The following is a 26,222-nucleotide window of genomic DNA, read 5'->3' as shown; positions in this document are numbered from 1 at the left end:
AAGCCCAGGGTTTTGTTTTGTTTTTTAAAGACTTTATTTATTCAATTTTCAGAGAGGAGGGAGAGAGAGAGGAGGAACAGGAAGCATCAACTTCCCATATATGCCTTGACCAGGCAAGCCCAGGGTTTTGAACCAGCAACCTCAGCATTCCAGGTCGATGCTTGATCCACTGCGCCACCACAGGTCAGGCCACTCTTTTTTTTCTATAATTATTTTCCTTTTCTGCTGATTGAAATCTTTAAATATCTTTTGCCATCCAGCTTAAGGTTTATCCCTAAATGATGACTTCACTGATTAATTCAATCTCCAGTAATCTTTCCACCTTGAATTCCTTAAGCATTTTTGTCTAGTTTGTACCATTCTATCTAGCATTTTCTTACATGTTGCCATATAATCATTCTGTCTTATGTTTATGTTTTGTCTCCTTAACTATGATGAAGCCCTTAAAGGAAGGGACAGTTTTCTCCCACTTCAATTAACAGGACATTTACTAAATGTGTTAACTTGTTATTTAACATTTTTTTAAATTTATTTTTAAATTATTCATTTTAAAGGAGAGAGAGAGAGAGAGAAGGGGGGAGGAGCAGGAAGCATCAACTCCCATATGTGCCTTGACCAGGCAAGCCCAGGGTTTTTTTTTTTGTTTTGTTTTGTTTTTATTCATTTTAGAGAGGAGAGAAAGAGACAGAGAGAGAGAAGGGGGAGGAGCTGGAAGTATCAACTCCCATATGTGCCTTGATCAGGCAAGACCAGGGTTTCGAACCGGTGACCTCAGCATTTTCAGGTCGATGCCCTATCCACTGCGCCACCACAGGTCAGGCAAACCCAGGGTTTTGAACCGGTAAACTCAGCATTCCAAGTCAACGCTTGGTCCACTGTGCCACCACAGGTCAAGCCTTATTTAACAATTTAAAGCTTCACTTTTCTCATTTGTTACATGGTGATAATGATGACTGCATCACAGGGATGTTGAGACAATAAAATGAGACTATGTGTTGAGAGAGGTTTATAAACGAAAAAACTTACAGAAGGTAGGCATTATCAAAAAATTTAAAACAATGGTGACTATATAAATGAAAGTATATGCCTGACCAGGTGGTGGAGCAGTGGGTAAAGCATTGGACTGGGATGCGGAAAATCCAGGTTCGAGACCCCGAGGTCGCCAACTTGAGCGCAGGCTCATCTGATTTGAGCAAAAACTTCACCAGCTTGAGCCCAACGTCGCTGGCTCAAGCAAGGGGTTACTTGGTTTGCTGAAGGCCCGCGGTCAAGGTATGTATGAGAAAGCAATCAATGAACAACTAAGGTGTTGCAACGCGCAATGAAAAACTAATGATTGATGCTTCTCATCTCTCCGTTCCTGTCTGTCTGTCCCTGCCTATCCCTCTCTCTGACTCTCTCTCTCTCTGTCTCTGTAAAAAGAAAAAAAAAAAAAAAGAAAGTATATGCTGAAATTCCATGAATGAACTTACAGAACAGCAGTGTTAGTTATGTATCTTACATATAGAAACAAATTCACTAAAGATTAAATTCAAGTTTCGAATGAAACTGCAAGGCACTCTCACTGAACTGGTTTTTTTTTCCTTTCTTTTTCAAGTGAGAGGAGGGGAAATAGAGAGATAGGCTCGGCATGCAACCAATGGAGCCATGACTGTGGGGGGAAAAAGAGAGAGAGAGAGAGAAGGGGGAGGGGGAGGGGTAGAGAAGCAGATAGTCACTTCTCCTGTGTGCCCTGACTGGGAATCAAACCTAGGATTTCCACACTCCAGGCTAATGCTCTACCACTGAGCCAACAGGCCAGGACAGAATTGAAAAACTCAGTATTTAAAATCTGTTGCCTGACCTGTGGTGGTGCAGTGGATAAAGTGTCAACCTGGAATGCTGAGGTTGCCGTTTTGAAACCTTGGGCTTGCCGGGTCAAAGCACATAGGAAGTTGATGCTTCCTGCTCCTCTCCTCCACCTCCTCCTCTCTCTCTCTCTCTCTCTCTCTCTCTCTTTCTCATAAAATGAATAAATAAAATCTTTTTTTCTTTTTTTAATTAAATTATTTTAATTGTTAACCATATTGGTTTTGTACTCTAAAGGTGACTACATTTGTGTGTGTGTGTGTGAGTGACAGGGAGGGGGACAGATAGGGACAGTCAGGAAGGGAAAGAGATGAGAAGCATTAATTCTTCAGTGTGGCACTTTAGTAGTTCATTTATTGCTTTTTTAAAAAAATTATTTATTTGCCCTGGCCAGTTGGCTCAGCGGTAGAGCGTCGGCCTAGTGTGCGGAGGACCCGGGTTCGATTCCCGGCCAGGGCACACAGGAGAAGCGCCCATTTGCTTCTCCAGCCCTCCGCCGCGCTTTCCTCTCTGTCTCTCTCTTCCCCTCCCGTAGCCAAGGCTCCATTGGAGCAAAGATGGCCCGGGCGCTGGGGATGGCTCTGTGGCCTCTGCCCCAAGCACTAGACTGGCTCTGGTCGCAACATGGTGACGCCCAGGATGGGCAGAGCATTGCCCCCTGGTGGGCAAAGCGTCGCCCCTGGAGGGCGTGCCGGGTGGATCCCGGTCGGGCGCATGCGGGAGTCTGTCTGACTGTCTCTCCCTGTTTCCAGCTTCAGAAAAAAATGAAAAAAAAATTTATTTATTTATTTATTTATTTTTTACAGAGACAGTAAGTCAGAGAGAGGGATAGACAGGGACAGACAGGAGCGGAGAGAGATGAGAAGCATTACTTTTTCATTGATTGCAACACCTTCTTAGTTGTTTATTGATTGCTTTCTCATATGTGCCTTAACAGCTGGCCTTCAGCAGACTGAGTAACCCCTTGCTGGATGGAGCCAGTGACCTTGGGTTCAAGCTGGTGGGCTTCTGCTCAAACCAGATGAGCCCGCGCTCAAGCTGGCAACCTCGGGGTCTCGAACCTGGGTCCTCTGCATCCCAGTCCGACACTCTATCCACTGCGCCACCACCTGGTCAGGCAATAAAATCTTTAAAAAAAATGCCCTGGCTGGTTGGCTCAGTGGAAGAGTGTCAGCCTGGTGTGCAGGAGTCCTGGGTTCGATTCCCGGCCAGGGCACACAGGAGAAGCGCCCATCTGCTTCTCCACCTCTCCCCCTCTCCTTCCTCTCTGTCTCTCTTTTCCTCTCCCACAGCCAAGGCTCCATTGGAGCAAAGTTAGCCCGGGTGCTGAGGATGGCTCTATGACCTCTGCCTCAGGTGCTAGAATGGCTCTGGATGCAACAGAGCAGCGCCCCAGATGGGCAGAGCATCGCCCCCTGGTGGGCATGTCGGGTGGATCCCAGTTGGGCGCACGGGAGAGTCTGTCTGACTGCCTCCCCGTTTCCAGCTTCAGAAAAATACGAAAAATCTGTTGGTTAGCCTGACCAGGCGGTGGCACAGTGGATAGAGCGTTGGACTGGGATACTGAGGACCCAGGTTCGAGACCCCAAGGTCGACAGCTTGAGCGCGGCCTCATCTGGTTTGAGCAAAAAGCTCACCAGCTTGGACCCAAGGTCGCTGGCTCAAGCAAAGGGTTACTCAGTCTGCTGAAGGCCCGTGGTCAAGGTACATATGAGAAAGCAATCAATGAACAACTAAGGTGTCTCAATGCGCAACGAAAAACTAATGATTGATGCTTCTCATCTCTTCATTCCTGTCTGTCCCTGACTATCCCTCACTCTGACTCTCTCTCTGTCTCTGTAAAAAAATTAAAAAAAATAAAATAAAATCTGTTGGTTAGAGCATCGTCCTAATACACGAAGGTTGTGGGTTCTGTTCCAATCAGGGCACATAAAAGAATCAACCAATGAATACATAAATAAGTGGAATAGCAAATTGATGTTTCTTCTCTCTTCCTCTCTCTATAAAATTAATAAATAAAATCTGAATTTTGGTTCTGGCATTGCTACTAATTTTGTGATGTAAAAAGGTAGCCTTTGATAATTTAAGGCCTCTTCCAGCTCTAAATAGCTGATATACAACTGAATTTGGATATCTTACCCATGTCTTTGGACCTCAGTTTTGTTTTCTCTAAAATGAGAAATGCCAACCTAATCAAAACCCTTTAACAAAACTTTATAGAATGGATAGTCAAAGAAACCTTAACCCTGTAAAGAAGACTCTTGGGAGAAAAAAGTTTCCTTGGGGGAAGCTGCATATTATATAGTTCATTTCCTTCAATATTAGCAAAGCATATTACCATATCAAGTGCTCTGAGAAGTAAAGCACCAGTTTTAACTTGATTTTACCAGTGTTTTATAAATATATTTGGACCCGGAATAGTTTTTTTTCAGGTAACATCTATTTAGCATCCCCATGAAACTAATTTTCTAAGACACACAGGTTGGGCTGACAACATGAATATTTTTAGGTATTAGAAGTAATCCAAGCAAAGAGAAAAGTACACCCTTATGAGAGTTCTCTGCGAGTCTTCATGCTTGCCATGGCCTGTAGCTTTATCTTTAGGCAACAGAGACTTTGAAAAATCATGTTCCTCAGTTAGTCACTGATTATCAAGTCTCCAAGATAATGAGTAAAATTTTTAACTCTCTCAGATTGTTTAACTTTAGCCTCTTTTTCTTTCTCATAAAAACATGGAATCTTCCCTGTCTAGGTAGCTAAACTCATTATAATATCATCTGGAGATGTCCGTGCTACAGGCTCCATCCCTGGTCAGGGCACATACAGGGAGCAGTCAATGAGTGAATAGATAGGTGGAACAGTTGATCGATGTTTCTCTCTCTCTCAAATCAACAACAAAAAAATAAAATAAAATAACATGAGCCTGACTTGTGGTGGTGCAGTGCATAAAACCTTGACCTGGAACACTGAGGTCACCAGTTCAAAAGCCTGGGCTTGCCTGGTCAAGGCACATATGGATGTTGATGCTTCCTGCTCCTCCCGTCTTCTATCTTTCTCTCAAAATGAATAAATTAAAAAAAGATCTAAAAAAAAAATAAAGAAAAAAATAACATGGAATCTGGCAATCAATCACTTTAGATACAAAATATCAATTCAAAATAAAAACAGAAGAAAAATTCTCTCATCTCCAGAATCTATTTGAAACATATCAAATTAGGTCAGGTTAAAATCTGCAGAATATATCTGCTAAGGTGAAGATTATGTGATGATTTATTTTTAGTTCTAGTTTTGCCACTCGATCATTAGGTAACCTGGGATAAATTAAGTCCCTCAAGGCTGAACTGAAACATAAGGATGTTATTTCAAAATGATCTTCTTTTGTAATCCTTTGCAGTTATTTTAATAATTTCAGAATTTTTTTTTTAATTTCAGAAATTTGATGGAGTTTTTCTTTTGTTTTCTTCAGAGTAGTTCACAAGAATTATATGTTGATTTATTACGGCATTTCTTTTCTCCTATATAATTTATAGATGGGCTTTAAACAATTTGCAATTACTTCAAAGCAGACAATTACTGTTTTATTGTAAAGTATAGCACACAAAATGGAAAATGTATAGGTAATATAAAGAACAATTATACAAAGATAAAATTAATCTTTGTAACCCAGGTCCAAAAGGCTTTTTTCTTTATCTTTCTTCCTCTTTTTCTTTTCCTCCCTCCCTACCTCCCTTCCTCCCTTCCTCCCTCCCTCCCTCCCTCCCTCTCTACCTCCCTGCTCTCTCTCCCTTTCTTTCTCTCTCTTTCTTTTCTTTCTTTTTTGTGAGATGATGGGAGATAGTGAGGCAGACTTCTGCATGCTTCCTGACCAAGATCCACCCAACAACCCCATCTGGAGCCCATGATTGGGTATGGAGCTATTTTTAGCACCTGAGGTAATGTGCTCCAACAGAGCTATCCTCAGTGCCTGGGGCCATTCCTGAACCAAGTGATCTACTGACTGCAGGAGAGGAAGAGGGAGAGAAAGGGGAGAAAGAGGGAGGGAGGGAGGGAGGGAGAGAGAAGCAGCAGATGGTTACTTCTCCTGTGTGCCCTGACCAGGAATCAAACCCTGGACATTCATATACCTGGCTGGTGCTCTATCCACTGAGCCCCTGGCTAGGACACAAAAGGTATTTTGTAAATTCTTTTTTTTGTGTGTGCGTGTGTGTGTGTGTGTGGCAGAGACAGAGAGAGTCAGAGAGAGGGACAGATAGGGACAGACTGGAAGGAAAAGAGAAACATCAATTCTTCGTTGCGGCTCTTTAGTTGTTTATTGATTGATTTCTCATATGTGCCTTGACCGGGGGGCTACAGCAGACCAAGTGACCCCTTGCTCACGCCAGCGACCTTGGGCTCAAGCTGGTGAGCCTTGCTTAAACCAGATGAGCCCGCCTTCAAGCTGGCGACCTCGGGGTCTTGAATCTGGGTCCTCCACATCCCAGTCCAATGCTCTATCCACTGTACCACTGACTGGTCAGGCCCCAAAAGGTATTTTGAAACCGTTTTTCCATGTCCTTTTAGAATAGTTGAGTGCTGCATGGAGAAAGGGCAAAGGTGGGCTATGAGTTGCAGCAGGAGTACTTGCAAACCTCAGTCAGCAAGAAATATGATCTATGTGACCCACGTTCCTTGGAGGGCTATTTTTTTTTTTTTTTTTTTTTTTTTTTTACACAGAGACAGAGAGTCAGAGAGAGGGATAGATAGGGACAGACAGGAATGGAGAGAGATGAGAAGCATCAATCATCAGTTTTTCGTTGCGACACCTTAGCTGTTCATCGATTGCTTTCTCATATGTGCCTTGACCGCGGGCCTTCAGCAGACTGAGTAATGCCTTGCTCGAGCCAACGACCTTGGGTCCAAGCTGGTGAGCTTTTGCTCAAACCAGATGAGCCTGCGCTTAAGCTGGCGACCTCGGGGTCTCTAACCTGGGTCTTCTACATCCCAGTCCAACGCTCTATCCACTGCGCCACCGCCTGGTCAGGCTGGAGGGCTATTTTTTGAGTAAAATCCTTGGAAGGAGCCTACTTTTACTTCTGCTGCTCAGGATTTAGCAAAATGTTCCTCTCAACCACATTCAGAACTCTCCCCTATAGGGTATCTGTTAAGTATGATATTCTTCATCTCATTAGATTTTCAGTGTTTGGCAGCTCTCCTAAATTGAGCCTAGTTGTGCTCTTGAATCCACCTGTCTTCTCTTTAAGTGTAGTAAAAACTACATAGTAAAAACTCTCTCTTGTTAGATCAGGGGCTCTCTTAGGATAGGCCTCATGTTTTTCCTAAACAGACCATAAGGGTTCCAAGAGTGGGGACTTTATTTTCCTCCCAAAGAAACTATATTGGTTTTGCAGCAGTAACTGACCCTGTAATGAAGGCGTTTCCAGAGTGACTTTTGGTAGGTGAAATTAGTCATTATGGAATAAGATCTTGGATCCTATTAGTTCAGGTCCCATTCTTTAGTATGAAGCTTCCTATTAACCAAGACTTATTATAGTCCTGTTTTATTCTGTATGGAAGGGAAGGGGAATTGTGAGTTTGTCATTCATTCCATTTTGTATTTTTCTGTTTCAGTCTTTACCACATATTATTAGAGTTAATTATTTAATAGCTTATGTTCTCCTTTACAATTGGATACACTCCTTGGTCAGGATACTGGTTTATTTTTCTTTGTAAGTGATCCTGTGTCTAGTACAATGCCTACCACTCATTGGGTATTTATGTCAATTCAGTGAATGAAAAGAGAACAGATATGTGGATGGTCTGTTTCTATTGAATCTTCTTTCAAAGAAGCAACACGTGTGTAGTGCCCTAACTGGTTGGATGACTTACTCTTATGCTTTTTTTCTTTCTTTCCTTTTTTTTTAAAAGCTGATTTTTAGAGAGAGAGAGAGAAGGAGAGAAACATCGACTTGCCTTGATGCTACACCCATCTATGTATTCATTGGTTGATTCCTGCATGTGCCTGGACTAGGATCAAACCCTCAACCTTGGTTTATCAGGAGGGTGCTCCAACCAACAGAGTTACCTGGCCAGAGCCTCACTCTTCTGTTTCTTTAGAGCTGCAAATGATATGGTTGAATTAATCTAGGCATTATTAACAGGGGTCAGTCGGCTCTAAGATATTTTTGACCACCACTCCCATCTCATGCAAAGTTACAAACCAAAGGACCGGATCACTTTGTAGAGATTTATTGTACTATTCCATAATGTGTGCTGTAACTGCGATAACAAATATGTGGAAACCAAAACTGCATTGTGCCTCTGGCTATACACATTCATATACACATTCAGGTTTATCCAGAGCCCCTTATGCTTTGGCCTCAAAAGATAAAAACATGACAGATTCTGATTTTTTAAAATTGATTTTTAAAGATAGAGTGAGAAAAAAACATCATTTGTTGTTCTACTTATTTATGAATTCATTGGTTGATTCTTGTATGTGCCCTCCCTGGGGATTGAACCCACAACCTTGGCATATCTTGACAATGCTTTAACCAATTGAGCTACCTAGCCAACGACTGGTTAATTTTTTTAATGATTATCTAAATTCCCAGCTTGTAGTCGCTCCTAATAAGCGGCTGGCTGACCGGTGGGGTGAGCGCTTCATACATGCAGGACATTGGCTAGGAAGGTGCACAGATAATAGAGGCACTTCTGGGTTGGGAAGGTTGGGAATCTGAGCAAAGACAGAGGAGTATTTGACAGGAAGATTGGACGGGTAGGGAGACTAACCACAGCCGCAGACAGGGATGCAGACAGCTGGGATCAGAAAACCGACTCCGCAAGGAACTTGGGCAGTGTGTCAGGGGACGTGGCCGGAAGAGAAAACCTTCAACTTGGTCCTAAAGTTCTAGTACGCCAGGCCTGCGCGGTGCCTCCTCCCCGCCCCAACCGCCACCGGCCTCCATGCCTCCCAGGAGGCTGAGCGGCCGCCAAGTCCGGACATCCCGAGGTTTCCTGCAGCCGGTAGTTCTAAAATGGCCTTTTGTTGTAAAACCTGGGTCTGGAAAGAGGGAAAGTGGTGGAAAATTCAAGGAGCCGAGACGTGACCGTCGAAAGGGAGAGCGACCTGACTTAGAGAAAAAAGTCCCTCGCGCGGCTTCCCTCCAGACGCCCGCCTTCGGCCACCTCGGTCGAGTTTCGGCAGTTTCCGACAGTTCCAGCTCCGGCGCAGCACTCCCAGCGCACTGTCCCCCACCCCCACGCCGCCCGCGTCTCCTGGGCACTGGGCGTAGTGCACGTGAGCGAGCTTGCGTCCCACCCGCCCCACTTCCATCTAGTTTGCGCTCCTCCAATCCTTTCCCTTCCTCGTTATCCCCATTCCTGACGACGCCCGAGCTCTCTCAATTCAAGCGCGAGGGGCAGTCTGTCGGGAAGCACGGTAAACCAGACTGATTGGAACCCGCCTCCCTCGCGGCGCCCTACCACTCGCGCGCCGGGTTCGCGCCGGCGCGAGCGCGCGCCCTGTGCGCTGGCTGGTTGGCGCGCACGCGCCCGAGCGGGCTCTGGGGCGGGGCGAACAGCTCGAGCCCCGGCGAGGTCGGTGTGGATCCGTTGGCGCTCCGGCCCCTGGCCGCGGTAGCAATTCCCTGTCCGCCCGCTGGCCGAGGAGGGAAGCGGCGAAAGGGGCGGGAAGAGCGCGGCGGCGGCTCTAAAAGAAGCGAAGTAGACGGCGGAGCTTCTTTTCTCTTCACAGACCCCGGAGCGTCCGGGACGCAGAACCTGAAACTGGGGGGACGCGGCGACTGCGGAGGCCCGGCGTAGGTGAGGCTGAGCGTGCTGGGTGGAGGGGGTTGGTGGGGGATAAAGGAGACAGAAGTGCAGAGAGCGGGTTTCAGAGAAGTCACCTGGGATTGGGTAGCTGTTGGGGGTTGGGTACGGAGAGGAGAGGGACGTGAGCCCTTGGGACTTGGGGTGCTCAGATAGTGAAAGGTTTTTGAGGTTAGTGGGGCGAGCCGAAGCACACCGTTCCGAGTTGGGGTATTTTCAGAGGCACAGGCCAGGGAAACAATGGAGAGAGAGAGAGAGAGAGAGAGTGTGTGTGTGTGTGTGTGGTGTCTGTGGTGCGACCGTGGGATATGGATTTTAAGAAAAAACGAGAAATGGAAAATAATAAAAGGATGGGCTATTTGGGAGAAGTACAATGAATTGGGAATGCAGTAGGGATGCGTAAGGTCATCTGCGTGGGTGCCGGAGGTCCTTAAGCTTTGGGAACAAAGTGGGATTTGAAAATAAGATAGCAGGGCATTCTTGAAATTGAGGGGAGGAAAAGAACGGAAAATAGTTCAAAGTGGGGCAGAGAAATAAAATAGATGTGGTTTGAGCTTGAATTAAAGCAGAAGGATAGATCCAGTTAAAATAGAATAGGTGGACTAGAGTGGCATTTTTCTCCTAATTCATCCAGGATGATTGGGTTCTTTTAGAAGTTGGATCTTTCTCAGGCTTGTTCTCTGCTAAGGAGTATAAACTGTTCTTTCAGTAATTTGATTATCACTTATAGTCAGTTTCATTGATAAAGCATGCCTGTAATAATTACTTCTCCTCTGTTCAGCAGGTTACAGTACATAATTTGCTTGTGGTTAATGAACCAGGAGAAATCAGATCACCAGAAACAGACATCTTATTTTTAAGTTAGGCCAATATTAATGCAGAGTTGAGTTTTGGGGGAGAACCAAGAGTTTATTTTCATTTAGAGCAAAAGGTGATGAGTAGCCTTGATAATATCTAAGTTATCTGTATTTTGTTAGAATTGCAGTTTCTCACTGAGGAAATGTTCATGTACCATCTGCTATTGGTTTTATGTTTGTGAGAGAGAGTTTGGGTGCTGCCACAAGAAATTATTGATGGCGATTTCAAATTATCAGGCTGCTTCATACTTTCCAGTTTGAATGAAGATGACTTGAAAATATTATGGGAGAGTATTTCTGGGGCTATGATCTTTGCATTTCCTTAATACTTGGATTTTCAGACTAAATTTTGAATGGCATTAGATACAAGATTGTTGGTTTTGAAATTGTAGTATCTTTTATGTGTTCATAAATAGTCCATGTTAAGCTTTTTATTTATTAGGCATTAAGTTTTGCTGACTCATCTAAGATTTCTGGGAATTCATCAGTTTATAAATATTTCTGAGCTAGGTCTTAGATAGTAGCATTAGGCCACTTTATAAAGGTCCAAAAATAATGATTAAATTGTCACTTACAAAAACTGAGCATAGCAAGGAGCGAGTGCACTGTCTTCATTAGTGATAATGTGGCTCTTTATTGACTGCTTTCAGTGGGCTAGGCAAAGTGCTCAGATTGTTTTGCTTGCATTAACTCATTTAATTTAATCTTTACAATTATTTCCTATTTTATAAATTAGGAGGTGAATTAACTTACCGAGGTCACAGAGCTAGTGAATAAAGCTGAATTCAGATCCAGCTCTATTAGAAGCCTTTTAAAAATCTTCCCTGTCTGTTGTTCTTCCTGCTTTCTCTCTCCTCCAATCTTGGTAGTAGTACAAGCAGCATGAATTGGTTGCAACTTGGGTCTGATAATGATATTAATGATTTAGATGAAGAATGAGTTAGTGGACTACATCTGTAGAGTTAATTGAATATTTACTGCTCCTATGATTTAATAAATCTAGGGTCTTAATAGTAGGGCTAAAACATCTTGCTAAGGGTTTCTCCTGTGAGCACACTTAATTTTCTCTTTAGTGTACTGCTTTAATACTGTGCATACGTGGCACTCTTCCTTGTAGAATTCAAGATAGCCATTTGTGGAACCAAAACCAGTTTACACTGGAAAACAGTCGAAAACTGCTGAGTGCACCACTGCCCTCCAAGTACCTGTTGAGTCTGCAGTTGGTACTCGCATTATCTCTAAATATAGATAGGATCCTTTTAGAAACCCTTAGTGAAACAACTAGAACTGAGAGAAACAGCTGGGACCTGTGGGAGGAGCCATAGATTACTAGTCAAAACAGCAGCATAGCCCCTGGAGACTGATCCAGGAGTAGCAAAGGACAGATACTAGTGTATGGCCAGAGGGGAGGGAATTATTTATTGAGCATTTATATATTCTGGTATTAAACTCTATTTTATATATATTATCTTATAAGATCTTCAAACAGGCCCTGGCTGGTTGGCCCAAAGGTAGAGTGTGGGCCCGGTGTGTGGAAGTCCCAGGTACATTACCGATCGGGGCACACAGGAGAAGCGACCATCTGCTTTTCCACCCTACCCCTCCTCCCCCATAGCCATGGCTCAAATGATTCAAGCAAGTTGGCCTTGTGTGGTGAGGATGACTCCATGGCCTCGCCTCAGGTGCTAAAATAGCTTGGTTGCCAGGCAGTGGAGCAGCGGCCCCAGATGGGCTGAGTGTTACCCTGTAGGGGGCTTGCAGGGTAGATCCTGGTCCAGGCACATGCGGGAGTCAGTCTCTCTGCCTCCCTGTGTCCCTGCCTCTAACTTAAAAAAAAAAAAAAGATCAAACAATCTATCAGGTATAAGCATTATCCTCATTTTTCAGATGAGGTTCAGAAAAGTTAAGTAACTTATACAAAGTCAATTAATAATAGCAGTTTGTATGTACTATTATTGTTATTTCAAATTGCTGTATGCAGTTTCCCACTTTAAAGCCACCATATTAACAGGAAACTTAAGTCACTGTTTAGAGCCATTGTGCTGCTTTTTTAGAAGTAAAACTGGTTATTTCAATCTTGCTGCTTCCATTAGCGACTGCAAGGAAAAGCTTTTTTTTCACCCCTCATTTAATTGTTGGAAAGTATTGTGCATATAGTTCAACTTCTACAGTTGTTTCGTATGTATCTGTAGCAATGTAAAAATGGCATGACTGGTCCTGGCCAGTTGGTTCAAGGGTAGAGCTTGGGCCCAGTGTGTGGGAGTCCTGAGTTTGATTCCTAGTCAGGGCATGCAGGAGAGGCGCCCATCTACTTCTCTACCCTTTCCCCTCTCCTTTGTCTCTATCTCTCTCTTCCCCTCCCGCAGCCAAGGCTCCATTGGAGCAAAGTTGGCCTGGGCGCTGAGGATGGCTCCATGGCCTCCACCTCAGGTGCTGGAATGGCTCCGGCCCCAATGGAATAATGCCCCAGATGGGCAGAGCATCGCCCCATGGTGGGGATGCTGGGTGGATCCCGGTCGGGCGCATGCGGGAGTCTGACTGCCTCCCTGCTTCTAACTTTGGAAAAATACAAAAAAAAAAATAAAAAAAAAATGGCATGACCATCCCTCCTCTATTCTGAGATCTTGACTTTCAGGTAAGTCATCTAGACTTCTGAGGGTGACATTGAAGCATGCCTGTTACAGACTTTTACCACTTTTCTTGGTGTGTGTATAAATAAAAAGTTATCTTGGCCCTGGCCAGTTGGCTCAGTGGTAGAGTGTCGACCTGGAGTGCGGAAGTACTGGGTTTGATTCCTGGCCAGGGCATACAGGAGAGGCGCCCATCTGCTTCTCCACCCCTCCCCCTCTCTTTCCTCTCTGTCTCTCTCTTCCCCTCCTGCAGCTGAGGCTCCATTGGAGCAAAAGATGGCCCGGGCGCTGGGCGCTGGGGATGGCTCCTTGGCCTCTGCCCCAGGCACTAGAGTGGCTCTGGTCGCGACAGAGCGACGCCCTGGATGGGCAGAGCATTGCCCCCTGGTGGGCGTGCCTGGTGGATCCCGGTAGGGCACATGCGGGAGTCTGTCTGCCTCCCCGTTTCCAGCTTCAGAAAAATACAGCCTGACCAGGCGGTGTTGCAGTGGATAGAGCGTCAGACTGGGATGCAGAGGACCCAGGTTCGAGACCCCGAGGTTGCCAGCTTGAGTTTGGGCTCATCTGGTTTGAGGAAAAGCCCACCAGCTTGAGCCCAAGGTCGCTGGCTCCAGCAAGGGGTTACTCAGACTGCTGAAGGCCCGCGGTCAAGGCACATATGAGAAAGCAATCAATGAACAACTAAGGTGTTGCAACGCGCAATGAAAAAGTAATGATTGATGCTTCTCATCTCTCTCCATTCCTGTCTGTCTGTCCCTGTCTATCCCTCTCTCTGACTCACTCTCTGTCTCTGTAAAAAATAAAAAAAAATAAAAAAACAAAAAAAGAAAGAAAAAATATCTAAAAAAATAAAAAAAATAAAAAAGTTATCTATACATGTATATATTAAAAAATTATATATATATACATATACTCTTTAAAGATTTTATTTACTGATTTTAGAAAGAGGAGAGAGAGTAAGAGAAAAGAGGGGAGGAGTGAGAAGCATCAACACGTTGCTTCTTGTATGTTCCTTGACCAGGCAAGCCTGGGGTTTCTAACTGAATTGGCAACATCAGCATTCCAGGTCGAACTTTTATCTACTGTGCCACCACAGGTCAGGCTCTCTTGATATAATTTTGCCACAAAAATTTGATCATCATTCTTGCTTGGTTACTTTATTTATTTATTTATTTATTTTTAGTGATAGAGACAGATAGGGACAGACAAGCAGAAAGGGAGAGAGATGAGAAACATCAATTCTTCATTGTGGCACTATAATTGTTCATTGATTGCTTTCTCATATGTGCCTTGACTGGGGGGCTACAGAAGAGTGAGTGACCCCTTGCTCAAGCCAGCAACCTTGGGCTCAAGCCAGCAACCTTGGGTTCAAGCTAGCAACCTTGGGCTTCAAGCCAGTGACCTTTGGGCTCAAGCCAGCGACTCTGCGCTCAAGCTGGTGAGCCCACGCTCAAGCCAGATGAGCCCGTGCTCAAGTTGGTAACCTCGGGAATTTGAACCTTGGTCCTCTGCCTCCTAGTTTGATGCTCTGTCCTAGTGGTAGTCAACCTGGTCCCTACCGCCCACTAGTGGGCGTTCCAGCTTTCATAGTGGGCAGTAGCGGAGCAGTCAAAGTATAAATAAAAAGATAGATTTAACTATAGTAAGTTGTTTTATAAAGATTTATTCTGCTAAACTTAGCAAAAATCCTACATAAACTAATTGGTAAGTAATTATTATTATATGCTTTAACTTGCTGTAATTCTGCTTTATAAATTTTACAAAATAAAGTTACTTCCCTACTTTATAAATCACCATTACTGTGGAACCGGTGGGCGTTTAGAAAATTTTACTACTAACAGATACAAAAGTGGGTGGTAGGTATAAAAAGGTTGACTACCCCTGCTCTATCTACTGCCCAACCGCCTAGTCAGGCCTGCTTGGTTACTTTTAAAAAAAAGTGATAGAAATGTGCATAACAAAAGTTACCATTTAAACTGTCTTTAAGAGTACTGTTCAGTGGCATTAAGTACATTCACATTGCTATGCATGCAACCATCACCACCATCCATCTCCAGAATATTTTTATCTCCCAAAACCAAAACTCTGTACCTGTTAAACAATAACTCCCTATTCCTTTCTTCTTCCAGCCCATTCTACTTTCTTTCTCTGAATATAACTACTCTGGACACCTCATATAAATGTCATTCTTCTATTTGACCGTTGTGTCTGAGTTACTTAGCACAATGTTCTCACGGTTCATCAGTGTTTGAGCCTGTGTCAGAATTTCATTCCTTCATAGGACTGCCTAATGTTCCACTGTATTTGTATATCACATTTTATTGATCCATTCATCAATAGACACTTGGGTTGTTTCCACCTTTTGGCTACTGTGAACTTTGGTATACAAATATCTGATTGAGTCCTTGCTTACAGTTCTTCTGAATATATACCTAGAAGTGGATTTCTGGGTTATATGGTAATTTTTTTCTTTAATTTTTTTTTTTTTTCCATTTTTCTGAAGCTGGAAACGGGGAGAGACAGTCAGACAGACTCCCGCATGCGCCTGACCGGGATCCACCCGGCACGCCCACCAGGGGCGACGCTCTGCCCAGCAGGGGGCGATGATCTGCCCATCCTGGGCGTCGCCATGTTGCGACCAGAGCCACTCTAGCGCCTGGGGCAGAGGCCACAGAGCCATCCCCAGCGCCCGGGCCATCTTTGCTCCAATGGAGCCTTGGCTGCGGGAGGGGAAGAGAGAGACAGAGAGGAAAGCGCGGCGGAGGGGTGGAGAAGCAAATGGGCGCTTCTCCTGTGTGCCCTGGCCGGGAATCGAACCCGGGTCCTCCGCACGCTAGGCCGACGCTCTACCGCTGAGCCAACCGGCCAGGGCTTTTTTTTTTTAACAGAGACAGTCAGAAAGAGGGATAGATAGGGACAGACAGACAGGAATGGAGAGAGATGAGAAGGATCAATCATTAGTTTTTTGTTGCGACACCTTAGTTGTTCATTGATTGCTTTCTCATATGTGTCTTTTTTTTTTTTTTTTTCTGAAGCTGGAAACGGGTAGAGACAGTCAGACAGACTCCCGCATGCGCCCGACTGGGATCTACCCGGCACGCCCACCAGGGGGTGACGCTCTGCCCACCAGGGGGTGACGCTCTGCCCACCAGGGGGCGATGCTCTGCCCCTCCGGGGTGTCGCTCTGTTGCGACCAGAGCCACTCCAGCACCTGGGGCAGAGGCCAAGGAGCCATCCCCAGCGCCTGGGCCATCTTTGTTCCAATAGAGCCTCGGCTGCGGGAGGGGAAGAGAGAGACAGAGAGGAAGGAGAGGGGGAGGGGTGAAGAAGCAGATGGGCGCTTCTCCTGTGTGCCCTGGCCGGGAATTGAACCGGGACCTCTACACGCCAGGCTGACGCTCTACCACTGAGCCAACCAGCCAGGGCTTCTCATATGTGTCTTGACCATGGGCCTTCAGCAGACCGAGTAACTTCTTGCTCAAGCCAGCGACCTTGGGTCCAAGCTGGTGAGCTTTTACTCAAACCAGATGAGTCCGCACTCAAGCTGGCAACCTCGGGGTCTCAAACCTGGGTCCTCTGCATCCCAGTCTGACACTATCCATTGTGCCACCACCTGGTCAGGCTCTTTAATTTTTTAAATTTTTTTATTAAGTGGGAGGTGGGGAGGCAGAGAAACAGACTCCCACATGCACCCCTGACCAGGATCCACCCGGCAAGCCCTCTACCCTCTATGGGGCAGTGTTCTTCCCCTCTGGGGTGTTGCTCTGTTGCTTGGCAACTGAGCTACTTTAGTGCCTGAGGCTAGGCCATGGAGCCTTCCTCAGTGGGCGGGGGCAACTTGCAGTAACAGAGGGAGGGAGAGAGAGAGAGAGAAAAAAAAAAAAGAGAGAGAGAGAAAGGCGAAGGGGAGGGGTGGAGAAGCAGATGGTTGCATCTCTTGTGTGCTGTGACCAGGAATCGAATCCAGGACTTCCACATGCTGGACCCATGCTCTACCACTGAGCCACCTGCCAGGATCTTATGGTAATTCTGTGTTTAAGTTTTTGAGGAAGTTCGCTTACTTGTAAATGGTGGTTTTATTATGTTTTTACCTGAAAGTAGCACTTGGCCTTATGTTTGAGGGATGATGTTTTCTTTTTTTCTTTTTTTGTATTTCTTTGAAGCTGGAAACGGGGGGGGGGGGGGGGGAGACAGTCAGACAGACTCCCGCATGCGCCCAACCGGGATCCACCCGGCACGCCCACCAGGGGCTACGCTCTGCCCACCAGGGGGTGATGCTCTGCCCCTCCGAGGCGTTGCTCTGCCGCGACCAGAGCCACTCTAGCACCTGGGGCAGAGGCCAAGGAGCCATCCCCAGCGCCCGGGCCATCTTTGCTCCAATGGAGCCTTGGCTGCGGGAGGGGAAGAGAGAGACAGAGAGGAAGAAGGGGGGTGGGAGTGGAGAAGCAAATGGGCGCTTCTCCTATGTGCCCTGGCGGGGAATCGAACCTGGGTCCCCAGCACGCCAGGCCGATGCTCTACTGCTGAGCCATCCGGCCAGGGCCTGATGTTTTCTCCACTGACTTTTTTTTTTTTTTTTAATTTTTAAATTTTTTTTTAAATTTTTTAAAATTTATTCATTTTTAGAGAGAAGAGAGAGAGAGACAGAGAGGGAGAGCAAGGAGAGAGAGACAGAGAGAGAAGGGGGGAGGAGCTGGAAGCATCAACTCCCATATGTGCCTTGACCAGGCAAGCCCAGGGTTTTGAACCGGCAACCTCAGCGTTTCCAGGTCAATGCTTTATCCACTGCGCCACCACAGGTCAGACTCCACTGACTTTTTCTGTACTATTCGCAGGACACTTGTACTGGAAATGATTAAAAAGGGAATGATTTACCCAGTTTTTATGGCTTTCTCTTAAGTTCTGGCAACTTATATTTATGTATTATGACATCTGGCAAGCACATTAAAATACATTTCAGGCCCTGGCCGGTTGGCTCAGTGGTAGACCGTCGGCCTGGCGTGCAGGAGCCCCGCGTTCGATTCCCGGCCAGGGCACACAGGAGAAGTGCCCATCTACTTCTCCACCCCTCCCCTTCTCTTTCCTCTCTGTCTCTCTCTTCCCCTCCCGCAGCCAAGGCTCCATTGGAGCAAAGTTGGCCCGGGCGCTGAGGATGGTTCTATGGCCTCTGCCTCAGGCGCTAGAATGGCTCTGGTTGCAACAGAGCAACGCCCCAGATGGGCAGAGCATCGCCCCCTGGTGGGCGTGCCGGGTGGATCCTGGTCGGGCGCATGAGGGAGTCTGTCTGACTGCCTCCCCCGTTTCCAACTTCAGAAAGATACAAAAAATTAAAATTAAAAAATAAAAAAAATAAAATATATTTCAACTAGCAATAAAAGTACTTTTAAAAATCTTTTAGACATTTCAGCTGATGAATAAAATTTTTGTTCTATGGTGTGAAATGTATCCCATGTGGAAAGAATCTTTTGTTATATGCACATCTTTTCAGTCATACTTGTAAATGTGGGTAGTCATCTTAAGAACATTGTATGGGTATGAGGGAAATATGTCAACAATGTAGAGCATTTTCAGTTTACTTTGCTACCTTTGATTGAAATTCATGGTAGTTTTTTTTATTTTAAAATATTTTACATGTATGAGCTGATTACTGTTTATCTTTGGTATCCCCTCTTCATTCATTGAATAAAGTTTTAGTGTTTGCTATATGCTTAATATATTTTAAGAAGATAGCTATAATACAGGAAGTAAAATTGGCTAGAGTAATTTGTTTGACTCCATTTTCTTTTTTTGGAGAGACAGGAAGGGAAAAAGATGAGCATTATCAACTTGTGGTTGTTGATTGCTCTCATTGATTGCTTTCTCAAGCTGAGCCAGTGATCCCTTGCTCAAGCCAGTGACCATGGGGTCATGTCTATTATCCAGTGCTCTAGCCAGCAACCCTTCATTCAAGCTGGTGAGCCCACACTCAAGTCAGTGAACTTGGGGTTTCAAACCTGGGATGTCAGTGTCCCAGGTGAATGCTCTATTCACTGCACCACCACCGGTTAGGCGATTCGACTCATTTTTTCCCCCTTCCTTCATATATGAAAGTTGACACACAGTACCAAATAAAGTAGGTTGAAGTAGCTTCAGATTGACAGTGAACTATCTCTTAGGATGGGTCTAACTTCCCATTTAATTTTTTCTAAATGTCACAGGGAGGTTAATTATCCCTGCATCTTGCTTCTTGAAATCATTGGGTTACAAAAGGACTTTAGGCTTAGGTGCCATTTTCTGGGAACCTCATAGACTTAGCCCATACTTACCTTGAGGATGGTGCATTGATTCTGAAATATTTCTAAAGACTTAAAATTTGTAAACATTTTTTTTGTGTGTGATAGAGAGACAGAAAGAGGGACAGATAGGGACAGATGGAAAGGGAGAGAGATGAGAAGCATTAATTCTTCATTGCAGCACCTTAGTTAGTTGTTCATTGATTGCTTTCTCATATGTGCCTTGACTGGGGTGCTACAGCAGACCGAGAGACCCCTTGCTCAAGCCAGCGACTTTGGGCTCAAGCTGGTGAGCCTTACTCAAACCAGACGAGCCCATGCTCAAGCTGGCAACCTTGGGGTTTCTAACTTGGGTCCTCCATGTCCCATTCCGACACTCTGTCCACTGCGCCACCGCCTGGTCAGGCGTAAACACCCTTTTTTTTTTAGGTTACTGGATATTAAGGGTTGGTTAGTGGCCAGCACTTAGTATCCATGTTCAAATCTACCATGGTGGAGTGTAAAGACGGGTTCCTGAAGTATACATCATCTTCAGCACAGATTCTACAGCAACTCCATGCCCTTAAAACATTCTGCAGGGTCTGAGAATGTAGCCAATAGCTTAAAGGCAACTTCTATAGCCCTGTTCTATGACTAATTTGTGGTTAAGGGTTAACTAGGAATTCTTACCAGCTTAAATCCTAAATAATAACCTTGGGTTGCTGGTAAAGAGGACTTTTACATTACTTAATTAGCAAAATGACATGGTTACTAGTGGTTGAGGGTGTATGTGTGTGTTCTTTATAATTGGCTGAGGGGTATTGGGATTGAGGAGAAGGAGGTATGTGATTGTAGACGAATCATTATAGATATGTGAAGATGTCATTTATATTTTAAGATACTGCTAATGATGTCAGTGTTACATGTTCCCATTAACCTATAGACGCTTGAAAAACCTGCAGTCCTTCCTTTGTTGAGTACCTATATGATCTGTCCAATAGTAAATGATTTGCTGTTGTTTTAAGGCTAACGCCAGTAGTAGAACAACACTTCTTTATTATCCACTTGGTCTCTCATTACAGCATGTCAGTGTAGTAGTCAGCTCACTGCTGGCTCTTCCTGGTTATCTTCTACTGTTACATTGACTCAAAGTATGTGTTAGTGTGTAATAAAAGTGACTCTTCAGCTTACTTCATTTGGTTATCCTCTTCTTTTTTTTTTTTTTTTTTTGTATTTTTCTGAAGTTGGAAATGGGAAGGCAATCAGATAGACTCCTGCATGCGCCCGACCGGGATCCACCCGGCATGCCCACCATCTGGGGCGTAGCTCTGTTGCAACCAGAGCCATTCTAGCGCCTGAGGCAGAGGCCACAGAGCCATCCTCAGCACCTGGGCAAACTTTGCTCCAACGGAGCCTTGGCTGCGGGAGGGGAAGAGAGAGACAGAGAGGAAGGAGAGGGGGAGGGGTGGAGAAACAGATGGGCGCTTCTCCTGTGTGCCCTGGCCGGGATCGAACCCGGGACTCCTGCATGCCAGGCCGACGCTCTACCACTGAGGCAACTGGCCAGGGCCTGGTTATCCTCTTCTTACATCTTTATAGTAAATTGTCTTCATAGCTCCCCGGTATATCCTGTACAAGCTCTCAATACAAGGACCTCATTCCTTGTATTGAGCATCAGAAGATGCTCCTTCACATTTGATGAAAATGGTGAAACTTGTCTAACTAAGATAGAATGACAGGAAGCTAAGTAAAGTATTGTACTGGAATGGTAGGTGGTACAGGACCACCCAGACTAAATCAGCCATTTAGCTTAGATACAAACTCTATCTTTTGTTGTATCTTATGAATCAGTACACAGTCAGTTTCTTGGGGTAATCTTTTTTACTTCTGTCACTACTCAAACGTTGTACATATTTTAGGTCAGTCTTTTACAAGATGATGTTTGACATTTGTTGTTGGTCTGTCCCATAAATTATGATGATCCTATAAATTAAGACTATGAGGTAATAAGTGATGCTGTGTATTTTATTACAAAGGAAACAATGCAGCAGCAATGATAAAAAAATTTGTGTTTGGTCATCTAATTTGATGACATAGGAAAAGCTTCTGAAAAAGGAGGGATATTTGGTACCTTCATCCTAATTACATGTTGCTTGAAATCTTAACATTTAAGTAAGATTATGTAGATTTATATGTTAAATTTTTACATCATTACTTTTTTTGTTGTTTTTTGACAGAATCCGAGAGGGAAAGATAGGGACAGACTGACAGGAACGAAGAGAGATGAGAAGTATCAGTTCTTTGTTGCCGCACCTTAGTTGTTCATTGATTACTTTCTCATATGTGCCTTGACCAGGGAACTCTAGCCAAACCAGTGACCTCTTTCTCACCCAGCAACCTTGGGCTTCAAGCCAGCGGCCTTTGGGCTCAAGCCAGCGAACATGGGGTTATGTGTATGATTCCATGCTCAAGGTGGTGACCTTTGCTCAAGCTGGATGAGCCTGTGCTCAAACGGTGACCTCAGGGATTTGAACCTGGGTTCTCAGGGTCCTAGGTTGATGCTGTATCCACTGCACCACCACCTGGTCAGGTGGCATATAGTATTTCTTAACTTTATTTTTTTTTAGAGTCAGAGAGAAGGATAGATAGGGACAGACAGGATCGGAAAGAGATGAGAAGCATCAATCATCAGGTGTTTTTCGTTGCAACACCTTAGTTGTTCATTGATTGCTTTCTCATATGTGCCTTGACCGTGGGGCTACAGCTGGTGAGCTTTTGCTCAAACCAGATGAGCCTGCGCTCAAGCTGGCGACCTCGGGGTCTCGAACCTGGGTCCTCCGCATCCCAGTCCGATGCTCTATCCACTGCACCCCCGCCTGGTCAGGCAGAGGCTGCACCATTTTATATTCTCACTGACAATGTTTGAGTGTTCCAGTTTCTCTACATCCTTGCCCACACTTATTTTCCTTTTATTTGATTGTAGCCATCTCATTAGGCATGAGGTGTATCTTATTGTGAATTTGATTTGAATTTTTAAAAATTGACTTGAGAGAGGAAGGAAGGGGGAGAGAGAGAGATATACCGATTTGCTGTTTCATTTATTTATCCATTCATTGGTCAGTTCCTGGATGTGCCTTGCCCACTGATAAACCTACAACCTTGGTGTATTGGCATGATGCTCAACCAACTGAGCTACCTAGCCAGGGCTCTCTTAATTTCTTTAGCAAAGAAAAACATTCAGGCATTGTAGAAATACATAGAGTGAAAAGTGAAAGGCCCCTTTTGCCTTGATACTTAATTCTTGTCCTTCCCTTATACCGTATTTCCCCATGTATAAGATGCTCCCATGTATAAGATGCACCTTAATTTTGGTGCCTGAAATTTGAAAAAAAAAATTACATAAAGTTATTGAACTCAAGTTTTATTGATCAGCCTGACCAGGCGGTAGCGCAGTGGATAGAGCATTGAACTGGGATGCAGAGGACCCAGGTTCGAGACCTCGAGGTCACCAGCTTGAGCGCGGGCTCATCTGGTTTGAGCAAAGCTCACCAGCTTGGACCCAAGGCCGCTGGCTCGAGCAAGGGGTTACAGTCAGTCTGCTGAAGGCCCGTGGTCAAGGCACATATGAGAAAGCAATCAATGAACAACTAAGGTGTCGCAATGAAAAACTAATAACTGATGCTTCTCATCTCTATCCGTTCCCGTCTGTCTGTCCCTATCTGACTCTCTGTCTCTGTAAAAAAAAAAAAAAAAAAGTTTTATTGATCATAAAATTTCATACAACTCCTCATCACTGTCAAAACTCCCATCCATTAGCTTGTCCTCATCTGTGTCTGATGACGAATCACTGTCTTCATATATTGCCACATCTTCAATTCTATCTGTGGCATTTGAAGTGCCACACTTCTTAAATGATTTGACAACATTCTCAATCTTGATACTATCCCAGGATCTTTTCACCCAGGTACAGACTTCTTCTATAGTAGGTTTCTTCACTCTTCCTGCTGGTGTCAAATTGTTCCCAGAAGACTTCATCCATTGATTCCATTCATCTCTTAAGACAGCTTTGAAGGGTTTGTTAATGCTGACATCAGGTGGTTGGAGCTGGGAGTCAAGCCTCCAGGTATGACGGTAAATTTTGTTTTTTGCTCTGCAGCAATCTTCTTTGTGTTTTTTGTTATGTGTGCCCTGAACTGACCAAGCACCAATAGGGCAGGTTTGCATAAGAGTGTACCTGGTCTTTCTCCAAACTTTCTCAAACCAGATCTTCATCCCATCCTGATCCATCCAACCATTGTCAAAAACATGGACAATCACTCCTCAAGGAATGTCTTCTTTTGTTTAAATATCAGCAAAGGAGGCAACTTGGTGCCGTCGGCACAAGCTAGAACTCTATAATGGCTCTTTTCATGTCCACGTGTCTTTACAGTTACTGTTTTCACCCCTTCTTATTAACAGATCTGTTACTTGGGACATCAAATTGAAGGGGGATTTTGTCCATATTTGCAATCTGTCCCAACTCAAACTCATATGTCTTCTGACATTGAATGACAAAACAATGAAATTCGAGGACCTTCTGCTCATAGCTTTCAGGCATCTTTTGGGCAAGGCTGGTGCATGTACACATGTTTAGTCCATTTTGTTTCATGAACCTGAAGCACAAATTGTGTCCTCTTTTGAAATTAGTAACTTCTTTTTTATCAGCAGTTCTTCTTGCCTTATGGTGAACCATCTTTATGGACACAGGAATTCCAATTGCCCTTTACTCTTCCATCCATATCTTCAATTCTCTCTCTAAATCAGGCCATTTTGCTGACTTGCCTCTCATGGCCTTCTTCTTCCATGGCATTTTCAATAGGGTTTCTTCTTCCCGTAGCCAGTCTCGGAATGATTTCTCAGTTGGAGGAAAACGAAACTTATTTTCAGCAGCATGATTTCCATTCACTTTTGCAAACTGGTTCACTTTTAACTTGAAGTCAACACTGTATGAAAATCTTTTCTGAGCCATTTTGGACAAGAATGTGGCAAAAACGTAATCTACCGTAATATACTAGTAACAATGCGAAACAATGAGTACAAAGACAACAAGCGCAAAAATGTGGGAAATGCAAGTAAAAAACACAACCACTGTACAAGATGCACCCAGTTTTTAGACCCCAAATTTTTCAAAAAAGGGAGTGTCTTATACATGGGTAAATATGGTAATAACTGTCCTTCTCAATAACATTGTTCTCTTCAGGAGTAATCTTGTTATAAGCCTTTTCAGTTTATTCCACTTACATTTACATATTTATATAAAATACTTTTGCATGTATTGTTTTTATGATTTTTATATATTCTGTAACTTCCTCTATTATCCATTGTTTCTAGCAATGTTTCAGTGTGAACACTTTCTCTATGCTTCTTGTTGGACATAAAGTGTTTCTCTAGGTTGCTCAAAGGGAATTGTTGGGTGGAAAGGTATATTCTAAAAATTTTGTTGAATACTGCCAAATTACTTTTTAAATTTTTTAAATTTTGAAATAATTTTAGATTTGCAGAATAATAAGATAGTACAGAGCATTCCTATATATTATTCCCCTGGCTTCCCCTAATGTTAACATCTTACATTATACATGTTAACAGAGCTAAGAAAATTTTTTTAAAAGATTTATTCATCTTGGGGTCCTGGCCAGTTGGCTCAGTGGTGGAGCGTTGGCCTGGCTTGCGGGAGTCCCAGGTTTGATTCCCGGCCAGGCCACACAGGAGAATTGCCCATCTGCTTCTTCACCCCTCCCTCTCTCCTTCCTCTTTGTCTCTCTCTTCCCCTCCCGCAGCCAAGGCTCCATTGGAGCAAAGTTGGCCCGGGCGCTGAGGATGGCTCCATGGCCTCTGCCTCAGGCGCTAGAATGGCTCTGGTAGCAACAGAGCAACGCCCCAGATGGGCAGAGCATCGCCCCTGGTGGGCATGCCGAGTGGATCCTGGTCGGGCGCATGCGGGAGTCTGTCTGACTGCCTCCCCGTTTCCAGCTTTGGAAAAATACAAAAAGAAAGAAAAAAAGATTTATTCATCTTAGGAGAGACAGAGAGAGAAAGAGAAAGAGAGAAGGTGGGGAAGAGCAGGAAGTATCAACTCCCGTATGTGCTTTGACCAGGCAAGCCCAGGATTTCGTACAGGCGACCTCTGTTGAAGACACTATCCACTGTGCCGCCACAGGTCAGGCCCAAAACTAAGAAATTAACATTGGTATCAAACTATAGACTTTATTTGGATTTGCCCAGTTTCTCCACTAATGTCCTGAAAAGTTGTAGGATGCAATGGAGGATGTCACATTGCAGTTAGCCATCATGTCTGTGTAGTGTCCTCATATTGACAGTTTCTTAATTTTTCCTTGTCTTTTTCACTACCTTAACACTTTTGAAGAGTACTGATGAGGAATTTTGTGGAACATAACATAACTTTGTCTGATTTTTCTCATGATCAGACAGAGGTGTTAGGGATTTAGGGGGAGAATACCACAGAGGGCATATGCCTTTTTCATTACATCATATTGGGGTAGATGATATCAACATGTCTTATTACTGGCAGTGTTAACCTTGGTGATTTAAGGTGGTGTGTGCCGGGTTCTTTCACTGTAAAATTTCTGCTCTTCTCATTTGATACTCTTGAGTCACTAAAACCAGTCCACACATAAGTTCCACTTCCTGGAGGGAGATGTATCAAAGAATTTGGGCACATGTTCATACCTCCACAGTAATAGTAAGTAGTTTAGGGAGATAGTTTGAGACTAAGCAAATATACTGTTTCTCTTTGAAAGTTCCACCTGACTTGTGGTGGTGCAGTGGATGAA

At 44.4% G+C, this 26,222-nt stretch overlaps 2 protein-coding genes across 3 annotated transcripts in view; both read left to right on the top strand.

Moving 5' to 3' along the window:
• DNAJC22 (DnaJ heat shock protein family (Hsp40) member C22) overlaps window positions 1-26,222 on the top strand; it is a 93,982-nt gene that overhangs the window by 17,709 nt on the left and 50,051 nt on the right. The window contains exon 4 of one of the 2 annotated variants that reach the window (XM_066257931.1): window positions 7,753-8,247. The exons of the other annotated variant lie outside the window; for it this stretch is intronic. The gene's annotated coding sequence lies outside the window, so the exon portion shown is untranslated. Of the gene's footprint in view, window positions 1-7,752; window positions 8,248-26,222 lie in introns of those variants that run through there. 2 annotated transcript variants of the gene reach the window in all.
• Window positions 9,610-26,222, top strand: part of SPATS2 (spermatogenesis associated serine rich 2) — a 142,112-nt gene continuing 125,499 nt past the window's right edge. The window contains exon 1 of the mRNA XM_066257928.1: window positions 9,610-9,648. The gene's annotated coding sequence lies outside the window, so the exon portion shown is untranslated. The remainder of the gene's footprint in view (window positions 9,649-26,222) is intronic.

Source organism: Saccopteryx bilineata, chromosome 2 (genome assembly GCF_036850765.1).
Source record: "Saccopteryx bilineata isolate mSacBil1 chromosome 2, mSacBil1_pri_phased_curated, whole genome shotgun sequence".
Classification (NCBI taxonomy): domain Eukaryota; kingdom Metazoa; phylum Chordata; class Mammalia; order Chiroptera; family Emballonuridae; genus Saccopteryx; species Saccopteryx bilineata.
Note: the sequence above shows the minus strand (reverse complement) of the source record. Positions and strands in the feature narration are given on the sequence as shown.